The sequence below is a fragment of the Spinacia oleracea genome, chromosome 5 (genome assembly GCF_020520425.1).
Source record: "Spinacia oleracea cultivar Varoflay chromosome 5, BTI_SOV_V1, whole genome shotgun sequence".
Lineage (NCBI taxonomy): Eukaryota > Viridiplantae > Streptophyta > Magnoliopsida > Caryophyllales > Amaranthaceae > Spinacia > Spinacia oleracea.
The window spans coordinates 31,105,354-31,123,471 of record NC_079491.1 but is presented as its reverse complement, the minus strand read 5'-3'; the positions used below and the strand labels follow the sequence as shown (position 1 = coordinate 31,123,471).

The following is an 18,118-nucleotide window of genomic DNA, read 5'->3' as shown; positions in this document are numbered from 1 at the left end:
TGAATTGAATTAAGTTGGTGCTAGTTACATGATTTGAATTTCCTTGGCAGTTGGCAACAAGATTCTACAGATATCTCAATGTCATATATATCCTGCTATATTATTCTTGTAATTTCGATATATTTTGTTATTAACTAATTATTACCTAGTTTTGTTTACTATAAGCATTTCTTCAATAGGATGATTGCATTGACTAAGTTTTTCTCAAAGTAGCACTAACCTATTAGCTCAAACGGGAGAGCATTGTGCAAATTATACACAAAGATGTGGGTTCGAATTCCACGTGGGTAAATTATTTGATGTATTGGCTAACATTTTAAAAAAATAGAAATATAAAAAGCAAACAATCAAAGAGGGCAAAAGTATCTGCATTTCACACAATAAATCAAAAAGGGCGAAAAACGCAGCTGCCTTTCATTTATTAATCAAAGAGGGCGAAAAATGTTGCCCTCTTTGATTTCATTCTAGGAGGGCGAAAAATGTTGCCCTATTTGATTTCATTTTAGGAGGGCGAAAAATATTGCCCTCTTTGATTTCATTCTAGGAGGGCGAAAAATATTGCCCTGTTTGATTTCATTCAAAGAGGGCGAAAATTTTTGTTTGCCCTGCAAAGCTAATAGGACGAGCCTAACAGGGCAACGGGAGGGCGATCTAAAAATTGCCCTGATAGCCTAGAAGGGCGAGTTTTACATCAAAGAGGACGATTTTTTTTGCCCTCTTTGATCTAATATGTTGTAGTGAACCCGAGATCAATAAAACTTCCATACCCTCTGCCTGTGACATGGCTAATACATTGTAGTGGACTACGTTAAATCTTTTTGTTCTTTATTTATGTTCTTAATTATCTTTCTTGCTTCCGTTATAACACTTTTTTTTTTTTTTTTAACTTGATTGTTTTTCCTAGTTTAAATTTTACACGTAGAATCCATTACATCGCCCATAATAAATAGTACGGAGTATTAATCTATATCTATACTAAAACAGAAGCCCCTAATACCTAAGATGACACATGTAACTCTCGCAATAAAAGCTTTCCCTCTTTTTTTTTCTTTTCCTAAATAAATGGATTGAAGTATGTAATCTTTTTTTTTATGACAACATTGTCTTCTTATTGTTTTAATTATGTAAACTTCAATATTGCATGAAATTCCTACAGATAATATACCAAATTCTAAAACTATAGATAATAAAATCTTTGTAATTTCCTACTAAATACCTTGATTTTATTATTAACCAAACAATCATAATAAGGAAATAGAAAATTATACATTATTATAAGTGGCATTAATTCTAATATATTCATTAGACTAAATCATACGAAGTATGTTATTAATTGTTGTACTGAAACTTCAATATTTTGGAAAAACTAGATAATTACCAAATTATATTATGAAATGATAAAATTGAAATTAATAAAATAAGTATGGTAGCAAAAAGATCTCAATGAAAGACTAGAAATATTATTATTTAGGAGAAAATACAATGCGAATAAATTTATTGAATGATTACTATGTGACTATTGACCTATTGTTAAGAGCTTATAAGACGAGTTGTTCGCGTAGTATAGCGGAAATGTATAGGGAAAATGGTTAATATGGGACTATTATATTGTTAAGGGCCTAGGTTTATTGAAAAAAAATTACACGGGTCATGGTTTCAAGTTTTCAACAGGTGACATGCAATATAATGCACCCTTTGTAACAGTCCGTTAAACCACGTACGTTTGGAAAATTTCATGTGAAAATCAATAATTATGTCCATATATCACACACGATATATATCATACACGGTTATTCATTATACACACTAATATATTATTCCAATGATAAATTTTAACATTCTAGCACCTCTTAGAGTCGAACAAACTGGATTAGATAATCCATTTTATTGGGTATATAGCGGAAATGTATATAAAGATTATTTGCATCTGAATTGTGCATTGAGATTGAAAATATACTTTTAGAAGGAGAACTTATAAAATGCATTTTTATCTCAATTTTGTTATGTTATATATTAGGATATATATGCATTTTTTATTTCTCTAATCTAACCCTTCGTTTGGAGGAAAAGGATAAAATTGAAAAATGTGCAAAGCACATAAAAGTTTTTTGAAACACATTTTTATATCATGTATTGGTCAATAAATCAAATATTTAATTTCTACATACCACGTATGAAGTTCTATCTTTTAAAAATCTTAAAAGTGAACTATCGTAAAAAAAAAAGTACTCTGTATTGCGATAATAAATTTGTTTATCTTCTGGAGAAAAAATGGCCTCGATGAAAAATTCGACAATTAATATTTTTAACATAGTCTTATAATCTTTTAGTTATTATATGAGCGTGTCAACTATAACTATAACATGTTTAATAAGGTTAGAGTTAATTATAGTTAAGGACCGCCTAGAAAAGTGAGTATTTAAACCTGGGACCGCTTTGAGTTAATTAAAAGTTAAAAATCTTTTAAAGGAGACTACGGAGCATCCATAATCCACTAATAAGTCAAATTTGCCATTTTTTTCTGACTTTAAAAACTTTCAGATTTTACTATCAATATTATTGTTCATGGCGATAGACATGTAGACATTTACTTATTTGGTTGTTGGATTAAGTAAATTGGAGCCTTTGGAGATGAATCAAAGTATTGGATGAACTAAAACAAAATACGATTCAATGAAGAAAAAAACAAAGGATATATGAACAAGGATTGAAATTATAATACCTATGTCTCTTATATAATTCGTTCCTTTTTAAAATTTGTATTTGTTCTAATATTAGTCAGGGAAGAACATATTGATTATTTCTCAAGAGGTAATACACGGAAGGTTGAAACCTACTGAAATATTTGTTTTACAACCTATACAGAGTCCTTACTTTTAGATCCAATGTTTTACTATTGCAAAATAAGATAAATGTAGCATATAGTAGTATATAATATACCTAGCTCCAATCCTAAATTATTGTTTTGTCACTAGAATGAGTGTATTGCATACATAAATGATTCGTATATTATTTTCAGGTTTTATATTCTGGTGATTAGTATTATAACATATTAACAAATATTTTTTGACCATGTAAAATAATCTATTAATGCTTATATACTAAATTAATTATATTTTAGATTATTATATGTTCAAAATGGTATTTAAAAATTCCGTATCTTTAAAAACATAAACCTCAATTACTTTTAAAGTTTTCTACTTCGATTTAGTTTGTAATTTAAAAGTTTTCAACTTTTAAAATAAGATTCTAACAAAAAAAGTGCACACAAATCGAGCGTATAATATGATAATGGAAATAGTGTGTAATATATTATGATGTTGCCATATGTTGTAAATGTCGGAGCACAACAATTTATTTTTAATTCTATTATTGTTAATTTGTTACAATATGCATATTTTTTAATATTTTTTAAAAATAAGACCTTTTAGATTTTAAAATGTAAATGAACTTAATTTAAATTTGAAATTTTTACCGTGCAATTGCACGGGTACTATACTAGTAGACATTTAATTTGGAAGAAATGTAGGCAAAATCAATGTTCATTCTCATTGTAATGTTATTTCATCCCAAATAATCTATGTTTTTTTTCTATGGATTATAAAGGATCGACGATGGTTTAGAAGACAACTAGTGCTTGTCCCAGGCGATGCCCCACATTACAACGTTGAATACTACTATATGAAGTATTTTTTATGCACTGTTTACTCGTGTTGATATGCGAGTTTGACTTTTTTTATATAACTATCCGAAAATCGTTTATTTTATTTGAACGTGGTGTGTTGTACGTAGTCAGTGGCGGATGTTCTATATTGTTCGGGTGGGATCGTTGCGAAAATTTTTGTAGTGTGTTTTGAGTTACGACTCCCTATAAAATTTGTATATAATTGTATATATTGCACACTATATTGCTTAATTCTTCTACTGCCCCCCTTTTAGCAGTGTCCAAAATCTGTCACTGTACGAAATATCTTTTTTAGTAATAGTGTTTTTAATCCTTTTTGGGTTGTTAGTATTTGTATATATGTTATGATCCATATAGCTAACATAATTTTCGACTAATGAATGAAAAAACACGCTCTATTATATGTGAAAAATGGACAACTTAAAGATGTGGTAATTATTCGAAACCATATACAATAATCGTAACAAAATTACATTTTCTTGCAATCACTATGTTGTAAAAATTAACAAATAATATAACACGTGTGAAAAAATAGTATAAATACACACTAATCATATCCAACTTAAATATATTTAAGTAGAGTTAAAAGGCATAACTAATACTTACAGAGTAGTTAAGAATGGTAAGCTTCCTAGTATACTTCTTGATGGTCCAATGTTCAGAAAAACATTTTGTTTATCAATGTTAAAAGCACACCCTACATAGCCCTATATGTCATTGTTGATGTGGCACCTTGTCATATTTAGAGAAGGTGACACATGTCGTCGTGACATGCTTTGTCTTGGAGATTAAATAATAGTGTAGATTATTGAGACAAATCTAACAATGTTTTGTAATTTGTATACATCATTGTTAATGTAGTTAGAAAAATTTGCAAATTACTACCTAACTATTTAGTGATTTCGCAAATTACTACCTAACTTGTTAAAAGTTGTCAATTACTACCTAGATGTTTAGTTATTGTTGTCAATTACTACATTAGCCCATATTTCGGCCAAGTAGTCATTAATCATATCATAATCTACCGTTAATCATACTTTAATTATTTTAGTTAATTAATACAATTTAATTTTTTTTAAAAAAATTATATTTTTTTGACGGAAAAAAAAAATTATAGTATGATTAACGGTTGATAATGAAATATTTATGAAATAATTTTTTTAAATAATAAATATTTTATTATTATTACTAAAAAATAAGTATACTTATAATAATTATGTTAACTTTGAAAATTGATAACAAAAAACTAGAACTGTTATGAATAAACAAAAGAGATAAGAGAGAGAATAGGGTTGTGTCCATTATTCCATATAATACTGGGTATATATAGGATACAATAGTTAGGGTTTGACTGAACCCTAGAATATTCCGGAAATACTAATGGGGGTATAATGGGCATCCATATTATATTTCATAACACTCCCCCTTGGATGTCCATTATACAAAAATAAAATTTCTCTTTTAAAAAATATTTCCTAATGCGCGAACGATGCTGCCTCATTAAAAACCTTACCAGGAAAACCCAGTGGGAAAAAACCATGGTTAAGGGAAAAAGAGTGCAGCGCGCATCTACTCCCCCTCATGATTACATAACTTGAGATCTTTGATACGAGGCAATCCAATCTGGCAAACTAATTTCTTGAAAGTAGCAGTTGGAAGCGCCTTGGTAAATAGGTCTGCCAAATTTTCACTTGAACGAATCTGCAGAACCTGTACATCACCATTCTTCTGCAGATCATGGGTGAAGAAGAATTTTGGTAAAATGTGCTTTGTTCTATCACCTTTGATGTATCCATCCTTGAGCTGTGCAATACATGTTGCATTATCTTCATACATAACTGTTTGAGCTTCTTTCCCTGTGGATATGCCACAATCTTCTCGTATATGTTGAATTACAGACCTTAACCATATACATTCACGACTAGCTTCGTGGATAGCTAAAATTTCTGCATGGTTAGAAGAAGTATCTGCAATAGTTTGTTTCATGGAACGCCAAGAAATGGCAGTACCACCACATGTAAAAACATATCCTGTATTTTGAAACGTTCACTTGTATGCACTAGGTGAGTATTTATATCACCAGACTTTTGACAATAATACCTGAAATAAATATATTTTCTTGTACATAATATTACAAATGTATCCTTAAATATTGGACATATATAAACCTTCTTCTGGAGGTTATAAGTAGTAGTAATCATCAATGTTGATCAAAATTTCTCTAGTCATACTTTCATGATTATACATGATAAATAATTATATCACTGTCCAACTAAGGGTATAATGTAATTTATGGTTCTTCTGGACCATAAAATAAACTCAATGTAAGGACATTACATACTCTTATCTTAAAATTTTGAATCAACTCATATTTGTACAAGAATTCTTCCGTAAATATATATGTATATTTCATAATTCTCAAGTACTCAAACTACTGGTTGAGACGACAGTTCAAAAACACTCTTCAAGAGTTTAGATAATATTTGACCAATGTTATGACATTCATATGTAAAACTTAAAGGGCTAGATGTGTAAGAACATCATGTATAAGTTCTTCAGGAACTCTTCTTATTGCATGATTCATAACATGCTATTAAATCAATATTATATATATACTTCTTTCGCAACTATTCGTCCATTGGAGTAAGAAACTCCTCTTATAATATTCATAAAGTTGCAGATCCGTCTTACCATTCTTTGGATGCATATTAATATATGACATCATAATAATTTTGAAACATATATAACTTGATAAATGAAAATCAATCATGATAAAACACAAAACAAACTAAATGTATGATGAATGATGCATTTACATATTAACTACAGATGTATATGAATGTAAGACTCAAAATGCAAAACACTGTACAGTGTGGATATTCGAATCCATATCTTGTTGGACTTCAGGTCCATGAGCTCATTTAATCATTATAGTTATGACTACGTCGAAATAGACATAGATTTACGATCCCCTGTTCAAAACCCATTATTTCTCGCATATGCATTATATTCGGTTCCATCATCTACCGGTATCATCAAAATTCTTCAACATATACTTCGCATGCTATTCATCAATGATATCTGAATACTTATTCAATAGGTACCGTTCATCTTTTCTCATGGGCCATCTATTATAGTTCAGATATCTATACCACTTCAAGGGTATTTCATACACTATATATTAGTGTTTTCTTTCTTTTCAATAACATCATCAACTGCATTATCTTGCCATCATTTTCATATAATCACTATGTTGGAACCATATATATAATCTACACTTCAGGTGTAGAGATTTAAATAAATATTGGCAAGATATATATTTCTCAACACTTACTATATGTAACATCGAGCACTATGACTATCATACACCTTTATGCCTTTGAACATGTAACAATTTAACACAATCAAGTCATAGATATTTATGTCCAAACATACTTCGAGAACATAAAGCTGACATGTACACTTACTCATATGGGGATCAATTTATTATCTTTCAATTTTGCCAACTTATTCTTGCTCGTCTCCCCCTAAGTTGGGAAAATATTTTCAATATGTTATGGGGCATAAAAAATTTCACCAACTAAATAATACACTTTTCAACGTGTATTTTGATAAATATTACATACTTTTGTTCTCTTCTGGAGATCAACATTGATTATGGGGAGTAGATATAATATGCAGTTGTTTTTTCTTCATATTTTCTCTTTTCGTACTGACGTATGATTGCCCCGATCAAGAGATTTATGATGTTTGTTTATGATACTTAAATCAATCACAAAATACTTGTAAACTTATTAGTGATCTTCAAGTCACCTACTACCATTCTGGTGAACTTCAGGCCACTTACTATCACGGTAAACTTCAAATCACCTATCATTATACAATTTTTCAAAATAATTAATATCTCTTGTATTTATTTTCTCAATCGATTCATTATAATTCGATTCAAATACAACTCAACCTCATCATTTTGTCATGCCTTTGAATATATACAACATATGAGGGAGTGTCAGCACGTAAAATTTTATTTGATAAGAATTTTCAAATTCTCATAACGGGTGTTCTTAAACCCGGATGGCCTGGATTATCACATCATGCCTATATAATATCATATAAAATATTTCATTCGATAACTGCTGGTTATCTTCTCAAAGTGATCACTGTAATTATAGAATACTATAATTTGAACATATTATGATGTGATATAACGACACAAACTGGTGTGTCAATTATAACGGCAAGACAATCTAAACAAAACTTTTGGAAGATAGCTTGTACTCTTCAAGAGTATCCATTACAACTTTGGTACATATCACAAAAGTATACATCTTCAGAATGTAGTATATTACTCATGCTCATAGAGCGAGTCAATAAGACATGATCAAATATTTGTACCAAGTTTAACATATTGTATTATAATCCTGATCATATACTACTAATTTTATTATGTTGAGAGCTATCTCCCCTTATCCTTGCATGTATATAAATTTGGTTCGGAGGGCGTGCTACAATGTCTATTAGACATATGTTTTCATTATCTTTATACACCATGTGTATCTATAATTTATTCTCACTTCTGGTGTGCATGTATATGTGTATTTTGATATTACATTTGTACTCATTTGTTCACCCATGATTATACTTTATTTTACTTTCACATCCTCGATCATGACTATTGACATTATCTTCACTATCTTTAGTCATGCAATTTCTCATTCACTTCTGGGAATGATTTACCTAGTTGAACGTGATCATAATATTTTTCTTCACGATTTCGTTATTTGTCTCATCCACCAAAAAACAATATATGAACTATTTTTCTCAAAATTATCGTGTCTGCAGGACCACACTAGTTTCATGAAAGAGATGTAGGGTATCTTGACAACAAGATTTAAAAACTATTATAGTTTTCTAGGTCATATTTTCTTGTACATCTTCAAAAGAATTCGCAGGCCTTTAATGGTCAAATGTCCAAAATTAAGTCGTGAACCTATTTCAACTTATAAACAAAAGTCAAAGCTATATATTTGCATTTCAATCTATAATAGCTTTGATTATAATTATCTTCAAAGAAGAGCAAGACCCACTAATTTATGTTTTTAAACATTATATAGTAAATTATTATAAATTCTTCCCTTGTTTCCATAGACCAATTCCCTTTTCCTCCACAGCGGTAACATACATTGGTCACATTCTCATTTTATCTTTCTTTTGTTTGTTATCATCTTTGTCCTACTTCTGGTAGGAATATGAGTTAGTGAGAGGACCACCTCGACCTCGACCTCGACCATATTCATATCAACGCATACGTCCTCGACCACTACTGTTGGCATGATTTTTTCTTTTCCATAAGGAGATGTCGCATTCGCTTCAGGGAATAGAGTAGAACTAGTTGGGCGTGATTCATGATTTTTCATCAATAGCTCGTTATTTTTCTCCCATAAGGGGACAAAATATAAGTTCAGAATATTTCTTAAATCCCTTTTCACAGTATTGTGTCTGCAGGACAACATTATTTGCGTGAAAGGTAGAGTATGTATTTTTTTTTCTAGTACTTCTGCATCAGTGATTTTCTCTCCACATAGTTTCAATTGTGAAATAATTCTGAACATGGTTGAGTTATATTCACTCATGAATTAAACTCATGTAATCTTAATGCAACCAATCATAACAAGCTTTTGGGAATACTCAATTTTTCGAGAGGTAATATCTTTCCTTTAGATTACTCCATAAAAACGGGTCTTTATCAAACGACACTTATTTACAAAGTAGTAACTATATATTTCACATGAAACTTTCACCCTTTCAAATAAATTAACTTAAGAATAGGATCGACCCTTCATCAAATTGGATAATCCTTGCTGTATAATCTTTATTATTCCCAAACAAAAAAAAAAAAAAAATTCTCTGATCATACTATCAAGCTGCATAAAGGTACTGTAAACCGGTTAACATATAAAGCTCTAAAAACGTACTATATACTAACTCAAATTACACTCAATAATCTTCACTCTTGAAGAATCACCAAACAGACACTGAAAAGGAATGTATGGAATCTCGTGAACATAAAATAGTCTTCTCTTAAATAGTGGTATCCATAAACAATTCAGTCGTTCATAATTAATGTTAACCTTGCAAAAAAAAACACAATGGTTTGAAATTTGAATAATATCCCTAGATATTTGACAACCACACTACTTTGCAACAGTTCAACACAAGGAATCGAGTGCCCAGAAATCGAACCAGTTTAACTCATCGCATTCTCTAAGCTTGGACTAAAGGACTAGAGGATCACATCAAAATCCCAAATTTCTTAAGCTAAATTCTTTGATAAGAACAATAACAAAACACAAATCTCAAAAACTGGAACCACTAATTATTAATAGTCACATCGATCAATATGCAAGTCATTCAGAAACAAAAACTAATACGGGTCCAATTATTTGCGGCGCACGGATCAATCACTCATCAACAAATCAATAAAATCATGAACCACCCAATATTAATACTTGCGGCATACTCCGTATTACTCATCCATTAAATCAATTAATAAAGGAAAATACTTGCGGCACAATATCAAACATAAAACTCTAACATAATACAGAGTACGTACTTACCTTGAATCTAACGGTGGTAGTTTCATTGGGTTTTTTTTCTGCTCAGTCGGCTAGGGTTTGGTGCTGATAACGTGTTATGAATAAACAAAAGAGATAAGAGAGAGAATAGGGTTGTGTCCATTATTCCATATAATACTGGGTATATATAGGATACAATAGTTAGGGTTTGACTGAACCCTAGAATATTCCGGAAATACTAATGGGGGTATAATGGGCATCCATATTATATTTCATAACAAGAACTACTTTTTGTGGTTTTCATATTTTGGTTTTTAGTTTTGTAAAAAACAGAAAATTGTAATTAAAAAACAATACCGAACGGACCCTTGGTAATTTATAAAGTTACTAAAGACACGGATAATAATTTGCAAATTTTCCATGTAGTTAAAAAAAGAGTCAAAGTATATCGATACATTCGAACGGAGGGAGTAAATTTACACTTTCGTACTTGATTTCCCGATCCGAATCGAAATTCAAATCCAAAAATTACTGAGTTGCTTTAGACCCAAGAAGAATTCAATTTAAGGTTCCCTTTTTGTTTTGTGGCCTACGTATATCAGTGGGCTTCTTTTTCTAGTTTTATTATTGGGCCCAATAGTAACATTAATATATATAAAAAATCTTTGAAATAATCAACAATCCGATGTCGTCCAGCGGTTAGGATATCTGGCTTTCACCCAGGGGACCCGGGTTCGATTCCCGGCATCGGAAATTATTTATTTTGTTTTTCTAGCTAACTAGGCCAGTAAGCCAGTTAGCTATCTTTATGGATGTTACTATCATTGAACTTACCGCTTCGTGTCTTGTCTAGGGGACAGAATCGGACCGGTGTCTTTGACATTAAAAGAAATAGAAGTGGTTCATTTTTTTCTATACACAATTCAATATTTCGTCTATGTTCATGTTCGCGATTTCTGATGTGAATTTGGCCTCACCTCGCCTTCCTACGGGTTGGTTGTCTTACAAAATCTAGTGACACACCAACCACGCCAGGCGTTTACAGGGACACGCGTTAGATCTACATTACTACTCTAGATTAATTTTAATGCACAAGTATTAAATAATCAACGCCGGACGATGATTTAGATTAATTAAGGTACTTAGCAACATAAGATTTATCCAAAATATCTTCTTAGGCGTGAGTAATAAAGTAGATTATGTGAACAGATTTATTGTGGTGATGAAAGCAATAAAATATAACGCACGTTACAATATAGTTTTGGCTATATTGCGGTTCTTACCACTTGTCTTTGCTAAATATCCTTTAATGCTTAGAGCTCCCTGGTGGCTGATTGATTATTCCCGAGTCTTGATTTAAATTCTCCACAGTAGCCCCTTATATTTCTTCGACTTAGGCTAGAAATCCGGCTATAATCTGGTCTAGGAATAGAACGATTTGGGTGAAAATACGGGCAGAGATTTGATAACAAGAGTTAACAAGGAAAGGGAGATTATGAACGTAGGGACGTGTTTAACCTTCAGTTAATTCTCAAGCTTAAGGTTTGGTAATTATTAGTGTCGGTTTTTGGAGGTTTTAGGCCCCTACTTATAGTAGAAAAAAGTTGGTTAACGATAGATGTACGAAGAGTTAGAAGCTCGCTGAAATTAAAAAGCCAGCGCTAGAATTTTCTAGCGCCTGTCTGGCTAGCGCTGTAAATTAATGGCGTTGGCCAGGCAATGTCAGATCTGTTGAGATCCACGTCACCCTTGGAATATTCTGGAACTTTATCTGATTTTGTGATTGGGTGAAACAAAAATTTTAGCGTGAAAAGAGAACAACGTAGGAAAGCAGCGCGAGAATTAACTAGAGTTAGCCTTCCCAACGCTAGAAATATCTAGCATTGGTAGTTTGTCAGACGCGCGTTTTGGATTCTTCCGGTTTATTATGAATTCTATCTCTTTTCTTACGGTTTTAACTCTTCTAAAAGACTAATTGGAGTGCAATTCTATCTTCAAGTCAATATCTATCTTGTCTGGTTTCTATATTTAGTTGCTACTTGGAATGATAGTAACTATTTATGGCAGTTACTATAAAGGGAAATGCTACTTCAGGGATCGTTTCAGTCAGCTGCATGATGATCGTTGCTTCATCAGGAGAGAGTTGACAAAGTAGTTTTTGGTTTCATCTCAAACTTTCCGCTTCAGGCCAGAGGTCAAATGTAGGCGTCAACAACTGGGCAAGTTTATATTAAGGCTGATGAAAAGGAACATGCTAAAGCGTGGCCTATTGGTGTTGGGCCAACTGTTGAGTGTAAGGAAAAGGAGAAGGTGCCAAGATTTGTTGTTGTGGCCAGTTGGTTGGACTGGCCCAATTTCGTTGGGGTTAGACTTGATGAACTTGTTGTTGGGCATGTTATTGGTAACCATTGCCATGGTTTCTGCCCCTTCCATGACCTGTGCCACCTCGCCGTCCACGGACGCCACCCTGTCCTCCACCTCCTCCGCCAGTGCTGTGAGGTGGTTGTGGTGGTTGATAATTTGCAGCTCGGCCCGGTTGTGTTGGTTGGGAAGTTAAGGCCGCATGCGATCGAGCCACTTGTATCATTGGCCCGTCGATCCTTTTCGAGCAAGAGGAGATTTTGGGCTGCCTCAAAAACAGGTAGAAGATCTGTATGTTAGATCATTGTAGCGACGGTGTCATAATCAGTATTGAAAAAACCTGCACAAGACGTAAGACTAGTTTTTTGTTCTGTCACCGGTTGATCGACATTAGCAATTTATCTGCCAAAACTTTCAATTGCGTACAATAACAGTTAATGTCGGAAAAATTATTTAGAAGTAAAGTAGTGAATTGATTCTCAAGGTGCAATGCCCGGGTATTTTTGTTATCTTGGAAAATTCCTTCGTGCTTGTTCCAGACTGCTGAGTCGAACCGCCTCAGCGGAGAATTGTTTGCAATAAATCATTAGATATTGTATCATAAATATATTGTTTCACAATCAAATATAAACGCTTCCACATGAGTTTAGATATATCTGTAGGTTTAGGAGTATTGGGATGTACGTGATCTAGAACATTAAACACATGAGCATGGCACTCAAATAATTTAACCCAATTGAAAATTATATATTTTCACGATCAAGAGTAAGAGGGATATTGTTCTTGATATTCTTAACTTCCAATGACGGGTGAAATTCTAAAATAGGTGGACGAGGGAGCTCACCATCGTTGCCCATAATTTTTGTAGGTGTATAACACTACGAATTGTGCTTATGAAATAAGACCAAAAAAACTAATCTTTTTAATTTGTGATAATATGTGAGGTGTGAGGTATGTAACGCCCTAATAATTCCTTGCTTTTTATAAAACATTTTCCAACTTAAAACACAGGAATTACCAAGATATTACCGCCACCGTGATAACGGCTAAGGCTATTTACCAGAATTACGCAGCGGAAATAACTAACTTTCAAAACACATTAAATAAATAGTTAATGGTCATTAAAACAAGTTGGAACCGTTGAGGCCCAAACTAAAACAAACCGTTTGAAATCCATTAACTGAAAATAGTAGTATTAGTCATGACTATAAATAGAAATAGAGTTTATAAATTACGGAAGCATAAAACTCTCAACTTGAATCCCATGATAACTTCTCCCGCAATTTATCTCTACAAACCTGCTTTATTGAAAATCTACTCCCCAACAACGCAAATGCAATTGATGGATCATCATAGGGTCATTAAGGCGAAGGCCATGACCAGAAGACATGAAGCACGAAGTCAGCAAAAGCTGAGTACGAACAATCTAGAATAACATTCTATCCTAACATGCTTCACTCGACAAAATAGATAATCCACATGCAAAAGCCATAAAATAAACAAGTAAACATGGAGACAAGACTCGACACGAGACACGACTCTTGACTCACAGTTTAATAAAAAGTAGCTTCGAACGGGTAAAGTAAAGTATCCTCAAAAGGAAAGAAAGGGTGATGGGAGCCAACCATACACCAAAATAAGTCGGGCTACTACCGACAGTCGGGCCATACCGACAGGAATTCCAATGCACAACGCATAAAAGAGAATGAAACAACGTTTTGTATCATTCCAGGAGTACAAGTTTTCCGGCAAGACTCCCCCCATTGTTCATACTCAAGGTACATACGTTCCAAGAGTTTTGAAGCTCTTTGAGTTACACTTTATGTTAATTAGTATATTATGTTCAAGGCGACTCAAGACTCTACTCAAGACACAACATACAAACAATTGAACACTTAAACAATTCAACAATGACACTTCATTATTTTACTTCTTTAGGACTTGTGATCAAACATAGACTCAAGTGAAATTACTCCCATTGTTCCTTCTCAAAAACACTGTTTGAGATAACCCGACATTGCCTATTAACAAGCAGGGTGTGCCCTTAGCACGAATTGTCCTTAATTCAATTCAGATAGACTCCCTAATATATTCTACCCCTTTGGTAGAATATATATTGCTCACTGGCAATATTTGACTGGCTCAATAATTATGATAGACATCCTGTACTATAGCATAATAATAATAACAACTTGCATGCGCACTACTCATACATGCAAACCAACTTGAACAACATTCTTGACATAATTCAACGATAATAAAAGTCCATAACATGATAGTTCAATAGAATCTATAAGGCATAATTCAATTCATAACATGCTCGTTCATATAGACTCAATAATAATAATAACATGCTCGTTCTCAACATTAAACATGAATTCATAACAACATAATCATTCCCAATCATCAAACATGAATTCATAGCATATAAGTTCACATGATTCGCATTCAAAACATTTCACAAAGTCCTCAAGGGATGGGTGGTCACCCTAGTCTTGTACGTACCTGGAATACCTAAGTACGGGGGCCACTGTGCGAATCACGACTCACTAGAAATCAACTCCTATAAAACAAAATAAGAGAACCAAATTATTATCCATGTTTACTAAATTTCCAGCAACTATTTAAGAAACTAAAAACCCTTAGTTTAATTAAAAATCATTCATTAATTGGTAATTTAATAGTCTGAAATAGTCAACTCAAGTCCTAGCATAAAAACATTGACTATTTAGCTTTAAAACCCTTAAAAACCAACCTTTTAAAGTTTATAAACATTCTGAAAATTTAGATTGATTCCCATAATTTAAATTGTCAATAAATTATGTAGATCAATCGCTCAATCAATTTGAAATCAAAACCCTAACAATGGTTAAATCCGAAAACGTGTTTTGACTTCAAAAATAAATACTTTATAAACATATAAAATCTGAAAATTACAAAACCAATCATCAAAACCAATTCCTTTAATTAAAACATACTATTAACCCAATACGGTGTTCATAACCGTTTTAATTAATCTAAACAATCCAATAATTAAATTTAATCACAATACTTAAATCAATTTAAAACTGAAAATTAATAATTTTGTAAACATAATTTGATTGTCCCAATTCAACAACACACACGCACACAACAATTAATTGTGTTGTGTGCGTGTGCGTCGAACAATCAACGCAACAACAACAACAACATACGCACGCACCGCAGCAGCAGTGCGCACGAGCACGCGACGAGGGGCGAGAGGGACAGGCGCTGGGCGCGCAACACAACGACGAGCGGGCACGAGATCGCGTGGCTGCTGGGCGGGACGACGCACACGCGACACACAACAGCAGCGAGGGCGCTGCGCTGCGGGGCGAGGCGACGAGAGAGAGAGACAGCGAGGGCTTGCGCGCAAGGGGCTGGGCACGAAGGGGCACGCGACACAGCACCATAGCAAGGGCGCTGCGCTGCGGGATTGCGGGGCGAGGCACGAAGCGTGAGGCTGGGCGAGCACACACGGCACGGCAGCGTGCCTTGCGCTGCAAGCAAAGGGGTCAGACGAGAGGAGAGGGAAGGGTGCCGCAAGGAGAGAGAAAGTGAGGAGAGAGAGGGAGTGCTGAAAATTTGTGAGGGTTAAATGAGAGGGTCTATTTATAGGTTTTCTCTCCTTGTGGGCTAGGTTAGGGTAATTTTGAGTTGGGCTCCTTACCGGGCTCATTTAAGTTTACTCCTTGCAGGCTTCGTTGGGTTTAATTAAAACAAAACGACCGGGCTTTAACTTTATTAAATTCGTTTTTGAAATACGACCCAACAATTCCCGGCTAAATAAATTCCTTGAATTTATTTAATAAAAATACAGTTTTCGAAATAATTAATATTTAAATTAATTAAAAATAAAAGTGCATTTAATTCTCATTAAATGAAATTAATTTTTAAAAATACAACGAAATGCTTTATAAATATAATAAAATATATTTATAATAATATAAAAATACGAGGTATTACAGTCTACCCTCCTTAAAAGAGGACGAAACTTGGGCACGGAAATCACAATTTTAAAACTAAACTTGAGACTATTTTGAGACTTTAGTGCGTTTTCTTTGCAAAAAGTTGTAGTTGTTGTACTCTTTAAGTAATTCAACATGACAATAAACAGTGATACTTCACTGGAAACAACGATTCAAGCATATCCTTAAGGGTAAATTGGGTAAATAAGGTAAAAAGCGCGAAATTCTACCGCAGTCTACCCCCCTTAAAGAAAACGAGTTACGGCCCCGTAACTCAACTAATCTCGGGAAAAAGCTCGGGATATTTCTTTCTCATTTCCTCCTCCGCTTCCCAGGTAGCTTCCTCAGACTCTTGGTTAGACCACAACACTTTTACGATCTTAACATCCTTAGTTCGAGTGCTACGCACTTTGCTATCAAGTATCTTGACAGGTCTTTCCTCGAAGGTCAAACTTTGGTCTAACTCTATGGTCTCCGGTTGCAGTACATGAGACTTATCCGGGACATACTTCCTCAATTGGGACACATGAAACACATTATGCACTCTATGCAAATCCATGGGCAAGGCTAGTCTATACGCTACCTTCCCTATCCGTTCTAAGATCTCATATGGGCCTATATATTTTGGGCTAAGCTTTCCCTTCTTCCCAAATCTCATCACTCCTTTCATTGGTGAAACCTTTAACAACACTTTTTCACCTACTTGGAACTCTTCATCCCTACGCTTTAAATCTGCGTAGCTCTTTTGGCGATCTTGCGCGGCTTGGATTTTGGATTGAATAGTCCTAACCTGATTCATAGTGTCCTCTATCAATTGGAGACCTAGTACAACGGTTTCACTAATGTCATTCCAACATAGTGGACTTCTACATTTTCGTCCATACAGGGCTTCGAATGGTGCCATTCCAATACTGGCATGATAGCTATTGTTGTATGAAAACTCAATTAAATCTAGTCTATCTTCCCATCCTCCTTGGAAATAAATCACACAAGCTCTTAGCATATCTTCTAGGGTTTGAATAGTCCTTTCGGTTTGTCTATCCGTGGTTGGGTGGAATGCTGTACTCATTTTCAATGTGGTACCAAAGTTCTTCTGCACACTTTTCCAGAAATTCGAAAGGAACCTAGAATCTCTATCTGATACGATATCCTTAGGAACTCCATGTAATCTCACTACATGTTTGATGTAAGCTTTGGCAAGTTATTTCATTTTCCAGGTTTCTTTCATTGGTATGAACACTGCTGACTTAGTCAACCTATCGACCACTACCCAAATGGTGTCATTTCCACTTTTCGACTTGGGTAAACAAGTGACAAAGTCCATTGAGATACAGTCCCACTTCCAACTCGGAATTTCTAAAGGTTGGACATTTCCCTGAGGTCTCCTATGCTCAATTTTAACCTTCTGACAAGTCAAACACCTTGCCACGAATTCAGCCACTTTGTTCTTCATCCTTGGCCACCAATAGACCTTTTTCAGATCCTTATACAGCTTGTCACCTCCCGGG

General features: G+C 33.7%; 1 non-coding gene across 1 annotated transcript; it reads left to right on the top strand.

Moving 5' to 3' along the window:
• The first annotated feature begins 10,941 nt into the window (after positions 1 to 10,941).
• TRNAE-UUC (transfer RNA glutamic acid (anticodon UUC)) lies at positions 10,942 to 11,013 on the top strand. Its single transcript has one exon. It is a non-coding gene; the product is annotated as a tRNA-Glu (tRNA).
• Positions 11,014 to 18,118: the final 7,105 nt, after the last annotated feature.